Raw genomic sequence first — 17,710 nt, 5'->3', positions numbered from 1 at the left:
AATTGTAGTTCTATTTTTCAGGAGTATGGGAACCTATTTATTTTTAACTGTACTATTATCATACAAATAGATCAGCTGTGGTTGTTACCCATTTCAGACACGCACTCCACTCCACTTTATTGCAGTCTGTTACATGACAAAATACCTGAGGAAGCTCACCAAAATCCCAGACTTGTAAACAAACATTATACGTGAGGAGAGAAACATTTCCAAATAGCCTATGCTAAGGTTTAATCTTAAGCTGAAGAACAATATAGTAGCAAAATAATAATAATCTAATAATGAATATTAACCTATAATGAACACATACTATGTGCCATAGATTGAATATTTCTATACTCTCAGAATGCATATGTTGAAGTTTTAGTCCCCATTATGATGGTGTTTGGAGATGGGGTCCCTGGAAGTTAATTAGGGTTGGATGACATCAGGAGGGTGGAGCCCCCATGATAAGATTTGTGGCCTAAAAAAAAAAGGAAGAGAGAGAAACGCCCCTCTCTCCACTGGAGAACAGAGGAAATGTCTTATGAGGACATAGCAAAACGGCAGCCATCACCTTGACTTTGGACTTTCCAGCCTCTAGATGTGTGATAAACAAATTTTTGTTGTTTAAACCACCCAGTATATGATATTTAGTTATTGGAGCTTGAGTCGACTAAGGCATTATGTGCCAGGCCCAGTGCTATGTACCTCCCAGGTATTGGCTAATTTTATGTTTACTTATATCATGAACCTAAAATTAATACTATTATAACCACTTTACAAATGAGAAAACTGAGACTTACAGAGGCTAACTTCTCAAGGTCACTATAATAATTGCAAACTCATATGTACTGTTAATTTCTTTCAACATAATCCATTTGAAGTTTTCAGCAATGTGTATGTCAAAAAACAGCAGCTAAAAAACTATCCAAAGCATTCCATGTACTTGCAAATGCCAATAAGTTCTTGACAGTTATATTAAACTATTACCTGCATCTAAGCAGATGCTATTATTGTATGGGCATAATCAGGTTCTGTGTATAAAACAGATACATCTGTGGCTATTTCCTACTTTTATCTTTGAAAAGTTACTCACTCAGATTCTTGTAGCACAAACAACACGGCTTGCTGAACATACAAATGCACATTAAAAGGGTATTTCTGCAAGTATAAGAAACTGAAATCCGAATTATTTTTTGTAACCTCTTAGGCAACCTTGGATAGGTGGCTTTATCCCTTAGGACAAAGTGCTCTTCTGTGGGGAAAAGATTGTCTTTAATCTTCTCTCCAGATTTAACACTCTGATTTTATGTTCTCAAAGAAAGCCTTATTGAGAACTCTGTTATTTAGGTGACAAAATTAAAAGTTTAATCTTCTTAAACTAAAAGGAGATGCCTCTTTATTTGAGGCCTTACTTAATGAAGGGCAGCTTGACTGAGTACATACGCTAACTGAAAATCTAACTTAGGAGTGCAGTCTTACAACAAATACCTGCGTTTCAGCCAATCACAGCAGCTGAGCTTTAGTTAATCATAGGCAGGCGGATGATTTGAATAAGGCAACTAAGGGTGTTAAACTAAATTTGAGATAATTTTGTCTTTTGTCAACCTTTGTAACAAGTTTAGGTTTTGCCACATGATTACTTTGAATTTTGATCCCCAGGAGGTTGAAAACCAAAGGAATAGGATAAAAACAAAGTCTAGATATGGATTGGTTGATATAATCTATCCTGCTGGCAAATATAAAATAGTTGCATTGGGCATGTGTCATTTAGTTACAAAGTCACAGAAGCCTACCTCAAAATGGATACAGCAAAAAACAGCAACAAGATAATTATTGATTTACTAGAATGAAAAGTTCGTGGTTAGGTACAGCTTCTGGCAAAACATTCTTGCCAATAGATCCAGGCTTGCATCCTCTCTGCTTCTCCTTCTTTAAAAAAAAAAAAAAAAAAAAAGTGGGTGGTGATGTGCCCACATTTGAATCAATACATGGCTGAGATGGGTCATATGTCTATGTTTTGAACCAGAGATGAGAGCAGTCTCATTCTTAGCTACCAAAAATCCACAAAGAAAATCCAGGTAAAATAACCAGTTGAAGGGAGAATGGATATTTGAAAAGTGAAAAACAACAGTCGTCCATCTCATCAAACAAGATATTAAGTATAATGAAAATAATGCTAAATGACTAAGTGGTTTTCCCCATCTTACTAAAGATAATACAATAATAGCTGTAAATTGTTGAGCATTTCCTATATGCTAGAGACTGTGCTGTTTTACACACATTGCCTTTTTTTTATACAGATGAAGAAACAGACTCAAAGAAGTTGCATCATATGTACTGAATCCTAACAACTAGTAAGAGGCAGAGCTAAGATATAATATAAATTTATCTGATTTCAAAGTTCACATGCTTAAGGGTCTTAACCAGTATACTGCTTCCATGAGAACTACCTTGATATTTTATGTTGATACAGTAAAAGAAAATAGAAGCTGCAAAATAAAATAACTTCAAAATATGGCTTCAAAAAACAAAGTTTGTTTCAAGAACAAAAGAATAAAATAGAATATAGTTTACTAATAATGTCCAGAAGAAGTCTATGATATAATTAGTACTCACAGTATTGTAAGCAATTCAGTTACCTTACCCACTAAGTATTAAGGCATCAAAAAAAAATTTTCAACATGTATTTGTACATGTTATAAGTGTGTGTAAAGAAAATTACAATTTATTGTTTCCAAAGTGGTCATTAGCAATCAAAACATGCAAACTTTTGAGAACCATCACAACCACAACTCTTACTGGTTATAACACAGTTACTGTTTTTATCAATTAACAGCGATATCTCTGTATTATTCCAAGCCATGCAGCTTAGGCTGCTAGGACAGCATTAACCGGTAATTTGAAAGTTGGCTGTTCATGTGTCTGCAACCCACAACTTCTGTACCCAATCATTGTCAAGATATTACAATGACATGGCCCCAGGAAAAACAATTTTCTATAATAGGGGTTTGCAGGCAATGGCCTACAGGCCAAATCCAGCATGCTGTCTGTTTTTGGAAATGAAGTTTTTCTGAAACAGCCACACACATTCACTTACATATTACCTATTTCTGCTTTTACACTGTAATGGCAGAGCTGAGCAGTAGCCACAGAGAGCATGTGCCCAAGAGGTGGAAAATATTTATTATGTAACTCTTTGCAAGAAATGCTGTCAACCCCTGTTCTACAGTATGGCATACATACTGCAAGGAGGATTTGAAATTTTAAAGGGAAATTCCAAGAATCCAGAAATATTTGTCCTATTTTGTAAATCATAGTGAAGAAAACTCCTATTTTATGGACATAGATTGACTTTTTGATGCTATGAAAAGAATAATATATCACACCTCAAGCCAGTCTCTGAGAAGAGCAGTAATGGACTGTCTACCAGGCCAGCTGCTCCCAAACAAGTGAGAGCTCACCCAGACACCAGGACTGCCATTTCCTGATTTAGGGTCTTTTACTTCTTTAATTTCTGTTTCTGTTTAGAACTTCTAAGAAAAGAGTTAATGAGCTAGAATCTTTTCATTGGCACTCTTTGGGGCAACTGCCAATTGGGAGTTATGACCTAAACTTTTTTTCTTTTAAATGTTCCTGGAAACATTTTAAACCTTAAAACCTTCCTTAATGGTTTCTCTTTCACTGGTTTCTACAAATCATATCTTGTTTCCTTCCCACTAAATCGTGTTGAACCTTCAATCATATAAAAACTAGCCATGTTCAACTCTTAACGAGCATTCTCAACACAGTGGCTACTGAGGGACTTTGCTTACCCACTTATGGTTTGAAAGATTAACTTGGCCTTTACTGATCTGTACTTGAAATTATTGTGTTTCATCTGTTTCCTTAAACACCTTGGTGTCTGGGTGACCCATTCTCAATAAAGAAGGTATGTGCTTACATAGCAGAGCATATTTTTTTTCCTGAATTAAACTTTAGGGATGATGCTCCTGTGTTTTACACACAGACAGATTACTCAAACCTTATCTGATTGGATGGGAGAGGGATATTTTGGATGCACGATTCAATCCTGATCCTTTATCCTCAACTCTAAACTGCACAAGCAACCCATGATTAAATATCCAGCAGTTACATTCTGACTTATTGGCATTACGATGTACCTCTGAGAAATATCTCTAATAGCTTGCAAGTTGCTAGAGACATTTCACTTGTGCTATTTAAATAAACTGGTAATGTTTTCTTATGCACCATAATTTTTCACTGTTGGCTATACAACTTTAGAATTTTTGCATTTTCAAGAAATCCAAGAGTAAAGACATGAATTTGGAAATGTACAAGAAGTATTTACCCAAAACCAAAACAAATATATCCCCCTCTTCATTTTTGGTTGTAAAGAGACTATATATCTAGCAGAAAGAGAAAGAGAAAGAGACTATATATCCAGCAGAAAGAGAAAACAACAGTCTTTACAACATTTCAAATTCAGAAAACAAGAAAGATGTTGTCAAGGAAAACAGGATTGTAATGTGTGATGAGAAAATTATAACTTCAAAATAAAATCTTACTAAGAACAATCCATCCATTGCTGCCTGCCACTTCATGTATAGCAGAAGTTGGTTCCTCTCTCTAAAGCCCACTAGTCCAAAAAAGTATTTGCATCAGCCCTCACATGTAAATTCCACCCATGGAATGTCAATTCTCTAATACTGAAACTGCAAAAACTCAAATAGAATTGCTTTCGCAAATCTTTCAGTTACATACATCTTAATAAGACCACCTTAGAGCTTGTTTGAAAATACACTACTGTGCATTCAATATATTTTTCCCCCCTACCCAGCATCTATCTAATGGATGAAGACCATTAGATAGATGGTCTGAAGGAGAAGACCATATCACAATGAGTTGATGATCTGTTCTAGCAGCCAGCATAATATCAAAAAACCAACTGAAGTCACAAAACCCATATCTTTCTCTACCACTATTATGAAATATGCATTATCTTTCCACTGAAGATACTGAGCTGTTAATTCCTAAGTCTGGAGCTGCAGGTACCCTGGCCAGGGAGAACCTGTCTGAGAGTAGAGTCAGCACAAATAGCAGAGTTAGGAGACTCAGAAAGACAATTCCCTAATGGTACTATCTGAGTCCAAGAGTATGGTACTACGTAACGGTGGAACCACCATAATTTTCAGTTAGTTGAGTACATAAATTTGCTTTTTGCTTAAGCCACTTATTCTTACTTGCCACGGAAGATTAGGACTTAAAAAGGATTCAAAACATAATAAACCCTATCATGATATGTTACCCGATACCAACATTTTGAAGATATGTGATATTTGACAGGAACATTTTGATATGTGCTGGGGGTGGTGGGGAAGAAGAATCTAGAAAGGTAAGCAGAGTCCATAAACTCTGAATGAGGTACTAAATAGCCAGGCACCCCAAAGAACAGGGTGGTGGGCTGATGACAGGAAGAACATGATAAAAGGGAAGCAAGCAGAGGCTGAACAAGCACATACTTTCATATACTTGACCACAAAGTTTTATGTGGTGTTAGTGCTAAAACACTCCGGAAAAACTATTTCTCCACTGATTTGAGCCATGTCATGAGCCATTTATTTCACATTTTTGGCCTCATTAACAAATACCTCTACCATTGATCCAATCAGAGCTTCCCAACCACTTTGCTGAGCTACTGATTGTCTTACTCTCTCTGGAAGGGCCAGGAGTAACCAAATCCCTAAGCAAGTGATTATCAGTCATGGACAGGTGTCAACAGCACCAGTGGAAACCATCATGCATGTGTATGTTTTGTTAGTAATTTTGCCTCCTTAAGACTCTGTTTTCTCATTGGCAAAGTAGAATAGTCATATCTACTATAGAGATTCATAGTGAAAATTATAATTAATATAAAATATAAAAATTGTATATGTGGTATCACGATATAGTAGGCACTATTTAAAGGATAATAGATATATTTTCTATAAACACATTTTACATTTATTTACTTTTTTTGTATTTGTGTAAAATGCCCATATTTAAGCAAACTTTTTTTCCCCAAGCCAAAATATATACCTGAGAGAATCTACAGATGGAAATGCCTTGACTTTTCAGAATCCTATGTTGTTGTTGTTTAAAAACTGACACTTCACAAGGAAAATATTTGGAATCATGTAGATATCTACATAACCCATCTTCCTAAAAAGGTAATTTATTTATTACAAAGCAATTTATTCACTCTGAAAGGACAGAATGGCAGAATAAGACATATAACTAGATTTGAGCAATAATCTGAGGCTACAGTAGTTTTTTTACAAGTATATACTAGATACAAATTTAACAAGAGGGTAATAATATATTTAAATCATAATTTTTATGATTATATTCATAATTCCCTAATATCAAAATTTAGTATGTTAATTATACTATTTAAAGGTACAGTCAGAAATTTTGGTTTACTTTTATAAAAGCTGAAAGGGGTATAACGGACTTGGAAAAGTTATTAGCATCACTGGAAAGCTAGTATTTGGGAGTCAATGGAAAACCAGAAAAGTTGTAAAAGCAAATGTAGAAAGAAGAGGCTATGCATAAAATGTTCATCAAGATAATAAGGTAGTATGACATTATTGAACTGTAAAAAGTATCATGCAGAGTACACATGAAAGAGAAGAACAAAAATTTTTCAAAAGGCTAAAGACTTGTGACTTTATTCCAGTAAGAATATAGTAAAAATCAATGAAAAAAAATTGACAAATGTATAAGAAAGATGCTATTTTTCTGATAGTAAAAATGGAAACTAAATATATATTTCTTGCTTTTTGTCTAAGCCTCCTCTTCCTCTTTACCTCATCTGATCCACAGCATAGACTCTCATCTCTTTTACAATGACCTTTCTGAAATTGAAATAAAATATTGGAACAAAAATGCAGAGAAATTCATAATTTATTTTATTTTTAAATTTCCAACTTTTATTTTAAGTTCAGAGGTACATGTGCAGGATGTGCAAGTTTGTTACCTAGGTAAATGTGTGCCATGGTGGTTAGCTGCACAGATCATCTCATCACCCAGATATTAACCCCAGCATCCATTAGTTATTTAAAAGTCAAAAAAAAAAAAAAACAAAAAACAGACACTAGTGAGGTTGTGAAGAAAATGGAATGTTTTACACTGTTGGTGAGAGTATAAATTAGTTTAAACATTGTGGAAGAGTGTGGAAATTCTTTAAAGATCTAATGACAGAAATACCATTTGACCCAGAAATCCCATTACTGAGTAAACACCAAAATGGGTATAAATCATTGTGTTCAAAAGTTACATACATGCATATGTTCATTGCAGCATGGTTCACAATAGCAAAGACACAGAATCCATCCAAATACAATCATTTTTGAAATTTATATAAGTGAACTCACATGGTATGTAATTATTCTTTGTGGGTTTCTTTTACTAAATTTTACAGTTATATGATTTTTTTCCATATGGTTGTGATAGTTTTCATTGCCATGTATAAATACACCACAAATCTTACTTTAAAATGATACTGCTATAGACAACCTATACCAGCCTTTTCTACACATTTCTTTTGGGACTATACGGTACCTAGGAGTATAATCGCTAAGTCAAAGCTTGGCAAACACTAACCTTTAGTTTTCCAAACTGGTTATGTTAACTTGCCCTACTACTGGGACTTCTTGGATGTTCCATGGGTTCATAACCCTCTCAATACTTGGAATTACCATTATTTGTTTTGTTTTTATTTTTAGATATTCTTATATGTAGCAATACCTCACCAGTTTTCTTTTGTATTGAGTTATAACTTACATGCAATAAAATGGAATTTTGAAAAAATATTCAGTCATGTAATTACTATCCAAAGAAAAATACAATGTAGACCATATTCATCACTCCAGGAAAGTACCATCCTGCTTTCTTCCATTCAGTTCCAAACTTCTACTTGAAGTATTACTATCCTAAATTCTACTATGATAGTCCTGTTCTTGGACCTCAAATAAGTGAAATCCTGCAGCATAAGGTATTTTATGTCTGGATTATTTTGCTTAAAATTATTTATAAGATTCATTCACAATATGACATATATTGGCACAATTTATTTCCTTTTAATTGTCAATCAGTATCCTATAGAATTACTACATCAAAAATAGCTTATTCTACTCTCCTGTTGATGAGGATTTGAGTTTCAAATTTGGGTCTATTATAATTAACATGTGATAAATATTTTTATAAACATTTATGTGGACATTTTTTTTTCTATCTTGTGTAAATAGCTAGAAATGGAATCCCTGGGATAGATGTGTGTTTAATGTTATATGAAACTTCCTAAATATTTGTACAATTTTACATGCCCACTGGCATTCATGAGAGTTAAGGCTGTTCCTCATCCTTGCCAACACTTAACATTGTCACTCTTAATTATATCCATTTAATTGGTTAGAATGTAGTGGTTTTCATTTGTGTTTCTTTGATGATTAATGATGTTGAATATTTTTTACAGGCTTGTATTTATGGGTCACTGTTACATATTCTTTTGGCAAGCATTTGCTCAAATGTTTCAACCTTTTTTATTTGGTTACTTTACACTTTTTTTTTTTTTTTTTTTTTTTTTTTTTTGAGACACTCCAGCTCTGTCGCTCATGCTGGAGTAGGTGGTATGATTATGACTCATTGCAGCCTCAACCTCCTGGGCTCAAGCATCTCCTGCCTTAGTGTCTCAAGTAAGTGAGACTACAGATGTGTGACACCATGTATGGCTAATATGTATTTTTTGAAGAGACGAGGTCTCACTACGTTGCATGAGCTGGTTGTTTGTGTTTACAATATTGATTTGTAGAAGCTCTTTATATATTCTAGATTAAAGACCTTGTTCAATTTATGCATTGCTAATATTTTACTTCAGTCTGGGGCTTGTCTATTTGTTTCCTTAGTAGTTTCTGTTGATAAGCAGAAGTTTTTTTTTAATATTGACAAAGTCAATATTATTGATTTTTATAATGTTTAGTGCTTTTTGTATTTTGTCTAATAAAACTTCATCTACTCAAAATGAAAAAGACATTTTTGCATATTTTATTCCATAAGATTTATGGCAGCAGATTTCACACTTAGGTCTTGGAATCATCCTGAATTAGTTTAATTTGGGTGTATGGAGTGATATATACAGAATTGATCCAGCATCATTGTTAAAAAGACTTTCCTTTTTTTATGGATTTAATTTAACACCTTGGCTAAAATAAGTTGTCTTTATCCAGGGAGATTTATATCTGGACTTTCTAATTGGATCTATGAATCTATTTGTTATTTATTATACAAGTACTACATTAGTTTTTACAGTAGTTCTTAAAGCTTTATAGTAATTCTTAAAGGTAGATAATATATGTATTATAACTTTGTTCATTTTTTAAAAATATTATATGTAGTTGATTCTTGCATTTCCATTTTAATTTTAGAATCACCTCATAAATTTCTTCAAAAGAGAGGGCATTTTGATATAGATTTAGCTGAATCTGTAGATTTCTGGCTGCTTTTAAGATTTATTATGTATCTTTTGCTTTCAGCAATTTTATAATGGCATTCCTTAGCATATTTTTCCTTCTACCTATGCTGCTTGGGTTTTACAGAACTTCTTAAATCTCTATCTTGAACTTTTAAAGTAGTTTAAAAAATTTTTCTGTCAGTCTTCTCGACTCTTACTTCTACCCAATTCATTTCTCTGCTTAGGAGTCCAATTACATTTCCTTGACATTTGTGCTATATTCTAAATATCCATTTTGTTATTCCCCATATTTTCTATCATTTTGAAGCTTCTGGCTTCAGTTTGTATATTTTATTTGACCTTACTTTCAATTTATTAATTTTTCCAATTTTGTATAATCTGCTGATTAAACTAATTCAGCTGACGTCAACTCCTGAGATCTTAATTTTACTTATTTCATTCACATGTTTAATAATTGTGACTTTTAAAAATTTCCAGTTTGCTGTTAAATTTCCCATTTTGTCACTTAACTTATGAATACTACATGATCCACCCATCCCACATCTCTGTATATACCCAAAAGAAGTGAAAGCAGGATAGTGAATAGATATTTGTATACCAATATTCATAGCAGTATTTAAAATGGTCAAAAAGTGGAAGTAATTCAAGTGTTCACAGATGGGTGAATGACTGAATTTAAAAATGTGGTAAATATATACAATGGAACATTATTCAGTCTTAAAAAGGAATGATTTTATCCCTCACCCCCCCTTTTCCCCTGAGTCTCCAAAATCTGTTGTGTCATTCTTATGCCTTTGAATCCTCATAGTTTACCTCCCACTTATAAATGAGAACATACAATGTTTGGTTTTCCATTGTTGAGTTACTTCACTTAAAATAATAGTCTCCAATCCCATCCAGGGTGCTGCAAATCCTATTAATTCATTCCTTTTTATGGCTGAGCAGTATTGCATCATAATTACAGTTTATTTGTCCACTCATTCATTAATAGGCATTTGGGTTGGTTCCACATTTTTGCAATTGAGAACTGTGCTGCTATAAACATATGTGTGCAAGTATTGTTTTAGTATAATGACTTTCTTCCCTCTGGGTAGATACTCAGTAGTGGGATTGCTGGATCAAATGGTAGTTCTACTAGTTCTTTTAGGGATCTCCAAACTGTTTCCATAGTGGTTGCACTAGTTTACATTACCTCCAGCAGTGTAGAAGTGTTCCCTATTCACTACATCCATGCCAACATCTATTATTTTTGATTTTTGATTATAGCCATCCTTGCAGGAGTAAGATGGTATTGAGTTTTGGTTATATCCTACTTTTTAAGTGAAAAAATGGGCCATTTGATTTCTTCTATTACTCTCTGTATTTTCGACCTCATAGAAATCACTATATCAGGGGCCAGGCAACACTGCAATAGCGATGAGACTGAAGATTTAGAAACTACAAAGCCAAGGTCTGGACTTGATTATGCTAGATTCTTCAAATTTGATTTGCCTTATAGGTTGGTTGGTCTTCTTTGGGCAACACTCAGTTCCTTTTCTATTGGAAACATCTATATCTTTTGCTGATTTACTCTAATAAATTGCTTCCCTTAAATTTTCTGAAATATATGACAGGACTAATCAATAAAAGTAAAGAGTCAGGAAAGTGACTTACCAGTGACTGAAAATCCAACAGGCCGTATTTCTCTGTATTATCATCCAAATCACAAAGAGTGTATCTAAGATGTCCTGCAGAAACTGAAACAACATAAAAAGCAGAGGGCTAAGGTCTCAGGACCTTATATGCACAGTCAAACTTCCACAAACCAAAAAATTTAACTTCCAATAAAAAAATGAAAGACCTCTACAAAGAAAACTACAAAACACTGCTGAAATAAATCACAGACAGCAAAAATAAATGGAAACACATTCCATGCTCATGGACGGGTAGAATCAATATTGTGAAAATTACCATACTGCCAAAAGCAACCTACAAATTCAGTGCAATTCCCATCAAAATACCACCATCATTCTTCACAAAACCAGAAATGCATTTGAAGAAATGTACCTGAAAATATCCTAAATTTGGTGAGACACAAAATTTTGCAGAATCTCAAAGTTAATTCTAACTAGGATAAATTCTAAGAAAACGAAGCTTAGACACATAATAAAATGCAAAAAAAAATGACATTACAAACAAAACTAATATATTACACAGAGGGGAATAACAATTCGAATGGCTGTGAATTTCTCATCAAAATCTATCAAGACCAATAGTGACACAAGTCTTTAAAGTATTGACTGGAAAAAATATGCAAACTAAAAGATAAACCTTTCAACTCAGATTTTATATTCAGCAAAAATATACCTTGGGAATGAATGAGAAATGAAAGCATTTTCAAATCAAAGAACAACAAAGGCAATTAGTTGCCAGCCCAGCTAAACTGTAAGAATTTAAGGAAGTTCCTCAGGCTGAAGAAAAAGAAATACTGGGAAAAAAAAAAAGAAATCCTTTGGAATCAATTAAAAGATTGAAAAAAAGGTAACTATTTTTATTATAAAAATTAAACTGATTTTAATAGCTAAATATAAATGGCAAAGTCCTTAATTAGACTTTTGCCCTAATTATTCAGATTACTCAAATGTTATTTTTGTTCCAATTTCTAAATAGCACTATAAATTCACCATATATATGCAGCAAAAGCTGTGTTGTGCTCACAGAGATACTCATCTCTCCATTTACCAGAAATGTTGGCTGCTGAAGGCTTACTGGTGATTCCCCTTTACAATTGAGCTCATTTAAGTAGAAGGATGATTACCAGAGGCTGGGAAGGCTCTGGGATGGGGACAAGTGGGGATGGTTAATGGCCACACACACACACAAAGAGGAATAAATAAGGTCTAATATTTGATAGCATAACATGGTGTTTATAGTCAATATTAGTTTAATTTTACACTTAAAATAACTAAAAAGGATAAATGCTTGAGGAGATGGATACTCCATTTACCCGATTATTATGCCTTGTATGTCTGTATCAAAATGTCTCATGTACCCCATAAATATATACATCTACTATAAACTCCGAAAAATTAAGCATTAATTTAAAAAATGAGGTCATGAAATTGGATTGAAGAAATATGGAAAAAGAAAAAAACAACGAAGAATGGTGCTCGTTCAAAGGGAGCTGCCTCACCCACCTTGTGCGTCCTTCCCAGAGGCAGCCCACACTGGTTTCTGTTGGAGTACAAAAGCGAAGCTAGATTGCCTCCATCTGGGACAATGCTGAAGGGTCATTGCAGCTCCATAGCTCCCTGTAGGGTCAGCTGATGGCCTTTGTTCTGACCACATCACAATGTAACATTTCCCTCTGTGGAATCCTATTCCATTACTCCCTCGTAGGTGGTGTTCCAGGGCACTACCCAACACACCTCCTTCTGCTTGCAAATCTCTACCTCAGACTGTTTCCTGGGTAACCTGACCTAAGAGAATTGATCATATACAGAACCCTTCTATAAGCTGGCTCGTTTGAAAAACTATGAAAGATGAGGGGGCGAGAAAAAAACAAACATCACAGTAAGTTTCAGCTGAAGACAATTATTTAGATTGTTTTCCCCAGTGTGATTGACTCAATAGAATACACTCGTGGAACCCTGTTGAAAGTCAAATGATACCACTGTGAGACACTTTTTAGCAAGAGACTACATCAACTCTAAGATCCAGTATAGGCCCAATATACCAATGGTCTGAAGTGCTAACAATAAATAATGGAACATGATTCAAAAATGGAAAAATGAGAAAATGCTCTCTTAAGCCTTAAAGTACATAGAGACATAGGTGCTGAGTTTTCATAAGGAGCCACAGTTACTCACTGGCATTCAAAGTAAATAGACAAAATCTTCCTTTAGAAGCAACAACTGATTTATGCTAGAAAAAAAAAATTCAAATTCTTCATTTAGAACAGACATATTTTTTTAAAATGATATGAACATTCTCAATCATTCTAAAATGCTGGGGATTAAAGATATTTTGGTTGATGCTCTTTCTTATCCTATTTCTAAGATTCAAAAAAAATTCAGTCAATTGTAATAATCTCTTGCATTATATAGCTCTCTAGAGTTTAGAGTACACTATTATGTACAGTATCTCATTTGTATTTTTGTTATTATTTATGCAATACGTGGCTATAGTAGAATTATTGGAAAATACAGAGAACCAAAAAGTATATAACAGATTATAGGTAAACTCAGTACCAAGAAAAATATTGTGGTAGACATATTGTATTTTCTCTTTTTAGTATCCCTTCCTCCCAGAGAGCGCATTCGTTTCCAATAAAACCTCTAACTTCCTTCGTTCTTTACCCCCAATTCAATCCATGTGTGAATATGACTAACCCTACATTGAATCAAAAAAGGGTAATTTTGTCTCAGGCTTAACTAATCAAATGTCAAAATCACTGGCTCTGGGGAATGATATATGAGACAAGACCAAACAATAAATACTCAGACATTTGAGGTGGAAACTGAGAAAGATGTAGAGCCATGTATAGCTATCTTGGCTACCACATGTGATCCCATCTGATACTAAAGCTAACAAAAATGAAAGTAGAGTAAAGGTAAAGCCAATGGGCTCGGGACAACATTTAAGCCTTTATTTTTATTTTTATTTTACTTTAAGTTCTGGGGTACATGTGCAAATTTTGCAGGATTGTTACATAGATATACACATGTCATGGTGGTTTGCTGCATCCATTCCCCTGTCATCTACATTATTTATTTTTCCTAATGTTATCCCTCCCCAATCTCCCCACCCTCTACTCTATCTCCCCTAGCCCCTACCTCCAACAGACCCCAGTGTATTATGTTCCCCTCCCTGTCTCCATGTGTTCTCATTGTTCAACACCCACTTACGAGTGAGAACATTCAGTGTTTGGTTTTCTGTTCTTGTGTCGGTTTGCTGAGAATGATGGTTTCCAGCTTCATCCATGTCCCTGCAAAGAACATGAACTCATCCTTTTTTATGGCTACATAGTATTCCATGGTATATATATATACCACATTTTCTTTATCCAGTCTATCTTTGATGGGTATTTTGGTTGGTTCCAAGTCTTTGCTACTGTTAACGGTGCCACAATGAACATACCTGTGTATGTGTCTTTATAATAGATCGATTTACAATCTTTTGGGTATATACCCAGTAATGGGATTGCTGAGTCAAATAGAATTTCTATTTCTAGATCCTTGAGGTATCGCCACATTTTCTTTCACAATGGTTACACTAATTTACACTCCTACCAACAGTGTAAAAGCATTCCTGTTTCTCCACACTCTGTCCAGCATCTGTTGTCTCCAGATTTTTTAATGATTGCCATTCTAACTCACATGAGATGGTATCTCAATGTGGGTTTGATTTGCATTTCTCTAATGACCAGTGATGATGAGCATTTTTTCATATTTTTTGGCCTCATAAATATCTTCTTTTGGAAAGTGTTCATATCTATTGCCTACTTTTTGATTCAGTTGTTTGTTTTTTCTTCTATATTTGTTTTATTTCATTGTAGATTCTGGATATTAGCCCTTTGTCAGATGGGTAGCTTGCAAAAACTTTTTCCCATTCTGTTGGTTCATATGGAACCAAAAAAAAAAGAGCCTGCATAGCCAAGGCAATCGTAAGCAAAAAGAACAAAGCCCAAGGCATCAAGCTACCTGACTTCAAACTATATTACAAGGCTACAGTAATTAAAACAGCATGGTACTGATACCAAAACAGAGATATAGACGAATGGAACAGAACAGAGGCATCATAAATAATGCCACACGTCTACAACCATCTGATCTTTGAAAAACCTGACAAAAACAAGCAATGGGGAAAGCATTCCCTGTTTAATAAATGGTGCTGGGAAAACTGGCTAGCCACATGCAGAAAGCTGAAAGTGGACTCCCTCCTTGAACCTTATAAATAAATTAACTCCAGATGGATTAAAGATTTAAACATAAGACCTAACACCATAAAAACCGTAGGAGAAAACCTAGGCAATAGCATTTAGGACACAGGCACAGGCAAGGACTTCATGACTAAAACACCAAAAACAATGGCAACAAAAGCCAAACTAGACAAATGGGATCTAATTAAACTTAAGAGTTTCTGCACGGCAAAAGAAACAATCATTAGAGTGAACCAACAACCATTTAGGCCTTTTAATCAAGGTGTACCTGAACTGCTTTTGAAATTTTCAGTTTGTATGAGATAACGGTTTCTCTTTCCTTAAGCTACATGAATTTTGCTTGCATTACAGAAAGAGCTTAATAATAAAATAACAATAAATATTCATACTTTGTTGCTTTTTTTCTGGCTATATTTTGATAAATATCCACAGTTAAATAGATAGCAGAGTGACAACAAAATTGGGAATTATCTCATTTTTATACATAAAATTATCCAGCATGATGTGCAAGGCAAATACTGTATTATTAATCCTGTTTAACGCACAAGCAAGAACAAGGAACAAGGAATAGAGCAAATAAGTCAAATTTTAGACTAGATCCTATGCCTTGTTAATAGGATGTGGTTGTTTTTATAGTGCATGACATTGCTCTTCAACTATTTCTTTATCCTAACAATCTAGTTCTTGAATTAGGATTTTTGAATTAATAGGGATCATCCATAATATGAGAGTAAAAGTGAAGGAAGAAATCATGAGTGTATAAAGAACTTCATTGATCCTCAAAATCATAAATATAGGAAATAATAATATTGAAGAGGGAGCCAGGACTTGCCAGAATGTGAACAAGGGTTTTAAAACATTAATTCCTGTCCGGGCGTGGTGGCTCAAGTCTGTAATCCCAGCACTTTGGGAGGCCGAGGCGGGTGGATCACGAGGTCGAGAGATTGAGACCATCCTGGTCAACATGGTGAAACCCCATCTCTACTAAAAATACAAAACATTAGCTGGGCATGGTGGTGCGTGCCTGTAATCCCAGCTACTCAGGAGGCTGAGGCAGGAGAATTACCTGAATCCAGGAGGCGGAGGTTGCGGTGAGCCGAGATCGCGCCATTGCACTCCAGCCTGGGTAACAAGAGCGAAACTCCGTCTCAAAAAAAAAAAAAAAAAAAAAAAAAAAAACCATTAATTCCTTCATTCAACGTTTAAGTGTATTTTATGCTTTCTATGTGCCAGGCCTGTGTCAGAACACTGGGATTGTATCCACAATGAAACCCTCACTGGGCCCTGCCCTCATGAAGTTATAGAGAGGAGACGGAGGAAACGGACCACATCCTAATAAATAGACAAATAAAATGAAAATTTCATCTCTGACATAGCCTATGTAAGGGAGATATTTTGGTGCTGAAAAAGAGTTCTTAACAGGGCATTTGACATGATAAGGAAATGTGAGGAACGTCCTTGAGGGAGAGATGTTTAAATTTATATCTTTATGATGATCAGGCTTAAAGGTGGATAGAAAAGTGTTCCAGCCCAAAGCAACAGCATGTGCAAAGGCCCTGTGAATGGGGGGTACCTACAAAGAAGATTTAGAAAGATGAAAATGTTGGCGAGTTGCTAGAGGTTAGAGCAAGTAGTAGCATGACTAAAGGTATGACTGACTTTTGTTTTTCAAACCTCAAATTTTTAAGATTGTTTGTTAATTTTTAAAAACAGATTTATTCCCATTATCTCCCAATAAATAAGCACAGAAATATTTTTTTCCACACAAATTAGCTTTCTATTGTTTTTTTAAAAAATCCATGGGGAAAAAAAAAAAAAAAACATTCAGGAGAATCTACCTGAAGAGTTAACATTTTTTCCCCTTTGCAATATCTAGTTTAAGTTTCTCTTGCTTCAATTTAAGCTATTTTATGAGAATACATTTTCTGTGCTTATCTTTCTGAGAATTATACAATTTAGATGTGGAAGTGATCTAACAATATTCTAAAATAGTCCATTAATTTTAAGGATGGGGAAACTAAGTCCCCATTGTGATTTATACCAGGTCACCCAGTTAAAACAGCAGAAGTGACTCGTTATTTCTCAGTTTTTCTTTGCCAAACTCGATTGCAATTTTTATATCCTACCATCATCCTGTCAATCTTTTAATCATTTTCATTGACCCTCCAGCTTTCCCACATCTCTGTTAAGCAGTTGAGTTCAAAGCACGTCACAGAGTACCTAAATGACGGTACTGAAACGAAGCACAGCAGGTTAGAAGCCCGCAGAGTTTTTTACTTTATATCCCTAACCTTTGT

At 34.5% G+C, this 17,710-nt stretch overlaps 1 long non-coding RNA gene across 2 annotated transcripts in view; it reads right to left on the bottom strand.

Moving 5' to 3' along the window:
- LOC141585261 (uncharacterized) overlaps window positions 1-16,587 on the bottom strand; it is a 99,029-nt gene extending 82,442 nt beyond the window's left edge. For both annotated transcript variants that reach the window (XR_012518659.1, XR_012518658.1), the window contains exons 1-2: window positions 16,480-16,587; window positions 11,147-11,229 (exon numbers count right to left, since the gene is read on the bottom strand). This is a non-coding gene — a long non-coding RNA (uncharacterized LOC141585261). The remainder of the gene's footprint in view (window positions 1-11,146; window positions 11,230-16,479) is intronic.
- Between the last annotated feature and the right edge of the window lie 1,123 nt (window positions 16,588-17,710).

This window comes from Saimiri boliviensis, chromosome 8 (genome assembly GCF_048565385.1).
Source record: "Saimiri boliviensis isolate mSaiBol1 chromosome 8, mSaiBol1.pri, whole genome shotgun sequence".
NCBI classification, from domain to species: domain Eukaryota; kingdom Metazoa; phylum Chordata; class Mammalia; order Primates; family Cebidae; genus Saimiri; species Saimiri boliviensis.
The sequence above is the reverse complement of the archived record's forward strand: the minus strand, read 5'-3'. Positions and strand labels throughout refer to the sequence as shown.